Here is a 6,001-nt window from a genome sequence, read left to right as displayed (position 1 = left end):
AAAACGTGTCTGGCCGGTGGCTCGATTTGGCGTCGTCCTGATCGACCAAAGAACCGTCGGCAACTCATCAATCCAGTGCCTTCCACTCTTGTGCAGCCTGTCAAAGGTCTTGGTCCTCAAGCCTCGCAGCACATCAGCATTTGCCCTCTCAGCTTGACCATTGCTTCGCGGGTGAGCAACGGAAGCAAAACAGACTCTGCTGCCGAGGTCTTGGGTGTATTGCATGAAGGTGCGGCTTTGAACTGGGTGTCGTTGTCGGTGATAACCCCGTTAGGCACGCCAAAACGGCACACTAGTCCCTTCAAGAACTTGATGGCTGACTGAGCTGTGACCTTCCTCACTGCCTCCACCTCTGGCCACTTTGTGAACTTGTCGATTGCAACGTACAAGTACCCAAAGCCCCCGACAGCGCGGGGGAAAGGGCCCTGTATGTCGAGCCCCCAGACCGAGAATGGCCAGGAGAGAGGAATGGTTTGAAGGGCTTGGGCTGGCTGATGGAGCTTCTTTGAATGGAACTGACACGCTTCACACCTAGTGACTAGTGTAGTCGCATCCTGGAGGGCGGTGGGCCAGAAGAAGCCTTGCCGGAATGCCTTGATGGCAAGGGCCCTTGACCCAATGTGGGATCCACATATGCCTCCGTGTATCTCCGCCAACAGCTCTAGTCCTTCTCTTGAGGGATACACTTCAATTTCACACCGTTCGGCCTCTTTCTATACAGGACATCATCGATGAACTGGTACATGGTAGAGCGACGGGCTACTTTCTCCGCTTCTTCCTGCTCCTCAGGAAGTTCCCCTGTTTGGAGGAATCGGACGGTATGATGTGCCCACGCTGGAGCCTGGGGCTCGACGGCGAGGGCTAAAGGCATTTCCCCCGGTATAGGAGCGGCTGTCTCCATGGCAAGAGCTTGACGCTCCACCGAAGCCATTCGTCCCGTGGCGGGCTCAGTATCCTCGCCAACATCTTTGCCGGCGGCTCCGGGGAGCTCGGCGGGAAAGTACTTGTCGGGCCCTGACTTCCTCCTCTTATTCTGCTCTGTTGATGGATCAATGGATGGCTGAGTTAGATGAAGCACAAAGGTATCTGGTTCCACAGGTAGCTTGAGCGCAGCGCGTTTGGACAGGTAATCAGCGATATCGTTCTCCGCCCGGGGAATGTGTTCAGCCTGTATACCATCGAAATGCTCTTCCAGCTTCCTCACTTCATCGACGTAGGCCTTCATCAACGGGCTCTGGTAATCCTTGTCAACTTGCTTGACGACAAGCTGCAAGTCCCCCCTGACGATGAGTTTCTTGATTCCGAGGTCCGCCGCGATCCTAAGACCAGCAAGCAGCCCTTCGTACTCTGCCGTATTGTTGGTTGACACCTCCCTGGGGAAGTCCATCTGGATCACGTACTTGAGGTGCTCTCTAGTGGGTGCGACAAGCAGTACGCCAGCCCCGGCGCATTGCAAGGAGAAAGCTCCATCGAAGTACATGATCCAATCACAACTTGCTTCCTTTCCGGGGAGAGAAGTCTCTTGGGCTTCTTCATCAGGCGTTGCGGTCCATTCTGCAATGAACTCCGCTAGAACTCGACTCTGAATCGTCGAGGTACTTTCTAACTTGAGGCTAAAGCTGGACAGCTCTAGGGCCCATTCCACAATTCTTCCCGTTGCATCCGGATGGTGCAATATCCGCTGTAGAGGGAAGCGAGTGACGACAGTGATCTCATGCGCCTGGAAGTAGTGATGCAGCTTCCTTGAGGCCATAAGAAGGCCGAAGAGTAGTTTCTGAACACCGGAGTACCTCGATCTAGCCCCCTGCAGGAGGGAGCTAACGAAGTAGACCGGGTGCTGCACCATTTTCTTCTTCGGCGGCACGTTAACTGGCTGTGTCGTCTATATATTGGTGGTGTCGGGATATGCCGCTGCCATAACCTCGTCTTCAATCTCTCTCTGCCCCACTAGTGCGGCGCTGACCACCAGGTCCGTTGCCGCCAGGTATAGCAGCAACGGTTCCTGCGGCCTAGGCGCAACTAGTACTGGCGCGGAAGAGAGGTACTTCTTCAAACCTTGCAATGCTGCTTCGGCTTCTGGCATCCACTCCATTGGGCCCGCCTTCTTCAGGATCTTGAAAAAGGGAAGGGCGCGCTCAGCAGACTTGGAGATGAACCTTCCCATGGCGGCAACGCAACCAGCAAGCCGATGCACATCCTTGATTCGCTTGGGTGCCTTAATCTGCTCTATAGCTTTGATTTTGTCCAGATTGGCCTCTATCCCACGTTGTGACACCAAGAACCCGAGAAGCTTGCCAGACGGGACACCAAAGACGCACTTCTCAGGGTTCAGTTTGAGATTGATCTTGCGCAGGTTTGCAAATATTTCTTGCAAATGCGGTATGAGGGTTGCCCTGTCCTTGGTTTTGACCACTATGTCATCCATATAAGCTTCCATATTTCTATGGAGTTGGGGTTCAAAACCCATCTGGACCGCCCTTGCAAACGTCGAACCAGCACTCTTCAACCCGAAAGGCATCCGCATGAAACAATACGTACCACATGGGGTGATGAATGCCGTTTTCTCTTTGTCTTCTCTTGTCATGAAGATCTGGTGGTAGCCGAAGTAGGCGTCGAGGAATGACAGCAGATCACACTCAGCCGTGGAGTCAACAATCTGGTTGATGCGCGGCAACGGGAAGGGGTCTTTAGGGCAAGCCTTGTTGATATCTGTGTAATCAATACACAATCTCCACTTCCCATTTGCCTTGCGCACCACGACCGGATTGGCCAACCACGTTGGATGGAGCACTCCTCTTACCAAACCCGCTGCTTCCAGTTTCCGGATCTCTTCAGTAATGAACTCTTGTCATTCCAAAGCTTGCTTTTTGACCTTCTGCTTGACGGGCCGCGAATGAGGGCAGACAGCAAGGTGGTGCTCAATCACCTCCCTAGGAACACCGGGGATGTCGGAAGCTTGCCATGAAAACACATCGACATTCTCCCGCAGGAAGGTGACGAGCGCGTCTTCCTATTTGTCGTCAAGGGTGGAGATTATGGTAAAAGCTCCTCCCGTGCCGTCCTTATTGACAGAGACCTTCTTGGTTCCCGGCGGCACGGCCCTGGGCTTCTTGTTTCCGCCGGTGGAGCTCTCTGGCACGTCCTCGATGGCAGCGCTACACTCCGAAGAGGTGCGCTTGCCGGAGTGGGTGTCCGAGGTCTCACCGGTCTTCTTCTTCTTCTTCCCTCCCGAGGTCTCAACGGCAGGAGCAAGTGCCCTAGCGGCGGCAGCTGCTGCAACTGCCTGCTGGTATAGTTGGTCAGCGCAAACCAGGGCATCTTTCTTGTCGGAGGGGATGGTGATGACCGTCATAGGTCCTGGCATCTTCAGGGTGTTGTAGGCATAGTGTGACGCCGCCATGAACTTGGCCAGCGCTGGGCGGCCAAGGATCCCGTTGTAGGGAAAGGGGATCTTGGCAACATCGAACACGATCCTCTCCGTCCTGAAGTTCAGGTCGCTTCCAAAAGTCACGGGCAGCGTGACCTTTCCCTTGGGTTGGCTTCTTCCTGGGTTGACCCCCTGAAACGTGCCCGTCTCTTCGAGGTCTCCATCAGGCATCTGCAGTTTCTCGATCACGGCAGGGGAGATCAAGTTCAAACCGGCCCCGCCATTGACTAGCATCCTCGTCACCTTGAGGTTATGGATTGTTGGGGAAACCAACAACGGCAAGCACCCGACCGCAGTAGTGCGATCAGGGTGGTCCTCAGTGTCGAAAATGATAGGTGTGCTAGACCACTTCAGTGGCTTTTGGGCATCAAACGACGGCTCTACCGCTGTAATCTCTCGTGCCCACTGTTTGAGCCGGCGATGAGAAGTGTGCAGCGAGGCGCCGCCGTCGATGCACATGGCCTCTATAGCTTTCTGAAACTCTTGGTCGCCGGACTCGTCGTTCTCTTCATGATCGTCGTCTTCTGGCTTTCTGTCACGGCCCCGGTCGGGCCTCTCGTGCTTCTTATCCTTGCCGCGACGGCCCGTCTGGCCGTCACTCTTCTTGCCGGACCCCTCAGCACCGTCTGGGCCCTTCTCCTTGTCCCGCCTCTCATACTCAGCCCTCTGCTTCTCAGCGAGGAGCTCGACCTGTCGGCAGTCCTGGAGAGCATGGCCCTTGGTGCGATGGATCTTGCAGTATCACTTGTCAGGGTTCCCCGGCTTCTCGACAGCCGCCAAGGCCTGGCAGGCGACACACCCGGCAATCCCCTTGCCGGGGTCATCTGCCTTGGTTTTCTTGGTGGAGCCGGCGTCTTCGGATCCCTCGACGGCAAGCACGTCTTTTCCTTTGCGCTTCTTGTTGCGGCGCCGGCCTTTCTTCGCCGCGGCGGCAGTATCCTCATTTGAGGAGTCGGTTTCCACGCCGGCATCTTCGCCGGGCTACTTCCTTCCCTCTTTGGCTCGGGCACACTTGTCAGCAAGAACATAGAGTTCTGCTACATCTCTCACCTTGTTCATTGCCAGCTCTTCGCACATCTTGCGGTTACGCACGTTCTAGTGGAACGCACTGATGATGGCGGCAGGGTGAACATCAGGGATATTGTATTGTACCCGGCTGAACCTCTGAATATACTTGCGGAGACTCTCGCCTCCCTTTTGGGGAATGACGTGCAGGTCGCTTGCTTGGCCATGGGCTTGGTGGCCCCCAGTAAAGGCGCCCACAAACTCATGGCACAAATCCGACCAGGAGTAAATAGAGTCTACCGGCAAGTGCATCAAACATGACATGGCGTTGGGTCTAAGATCCAATGGAAAGTAATTCGCAAGCAACTTATCGCCGCGGGCTCCGGAAGCTTGCATCGCGATGGTGTAGACGCTTAGGAACTCGGACGGATGTGTCTTGCCACTATACTTTTCGCCCACGTCGGGTTTGAAGGTGCAGTGAGTGGGCCACTAGAACTGCCGCAGCTCACTGGTAAAGGCCAGACAGCCCACCTCGTAAGGTAGGCCTCCAGGGCTCCCCGGTGCTGGGTGGCTCACAGCAGGCCCTGCTCGCCTGTCTGATTGGTGGCGCGCTCCGCGCCGGCGCTCGATGGTGGTTCGAAAGTCTTCATGTTCTCGTTCCCGAATAACTTGGCGCTGGTCACAGTGGGCCCGCGGGTCGGACGATGCTACGGAGATCTCGTCGCCCGTGACGTCGTGACAGGCTGGCGTCTGCGGTACCAGGCGCGGAGGAGGCGAGTGCACCGTAGTCGCGGCGCCGCCGGCTCTCCCGCCACTGGTACATGGGACTCCGTCGGAGCGTCGACCCGGGGGCTCCACCGGACTCGGTTCGTCTTTGTTGGCCATCGCAACAAGGCTTCAGATGGTGGCTCTCCATTCATCGAGTTTCCCCGTAGTGGGAGGGAAATCGAGGACCAACTGTGCGCGCGCCAGGGCTTCCGCCGGCGTTGGTGGCAGCAAAACCTGCACGGATCGCGACGCGCTTTGACTTCTGACCATGTCAGAAGGAGTTCTGTCACGACCCCGCGGTTGCACGCTATCCTCACCAGCGCCTCGGCGGGCAGGAAGGTCTTCTAAATCCCGGGAACGGCGCTCGGGGCTCTTCCGCGGCGATGCCCGGGGTCCTCGGCGTGATTACGCCGTTCGTCGCGCGCCGCTTGTGAGGAGCGCGCCGTCGGTGTCAGCGTGGGAGTCTTGGAAGCCCTCGCATTGCCTTCGGGCGGGGTGGCCGCGATCCTGGAAGGCCCCACGCCACCCGCGGAGGGCCTGGCTCCTTCTTTGGATTTGGCGGCGTGCGGCCCGTTACCAGGCGCACGAACATCGCCGCCTCCCAAACTTCGGCTGCTGGGACGGTGTCGGTGTTCGCGAACGGCACCCCGGGTCCTTTCCGCGACCGGTCCGCTACTCGCCCGCGTCGGGACGGAATTTCCGGCTCCCGACGGGCCAACCGCCACCATCATCTTCTTCTTGGGTGCCATGACGATGAAGAAACGTCGAACTAACTGCTAGAGCCGATTCTCACAACTGCGC

Source organism: Triticum dicoccoides, chromosome 2B (assembly GCF_002162155.2).
Source record: "Triticum dicoccoides isolate Atlit2015 ecotype Zavitan chromosome 2B, WEW_v2.0, whole genome shotgun sequence".
NCBI lineage: Eukaryota > Viridiplantae > Streptophyta > Magnoliopsida > Poales > Poaceae > Triticum > Triticum dicoccoides.
This window is presented reverse-complemented; position numbering follows the sequence as displayed.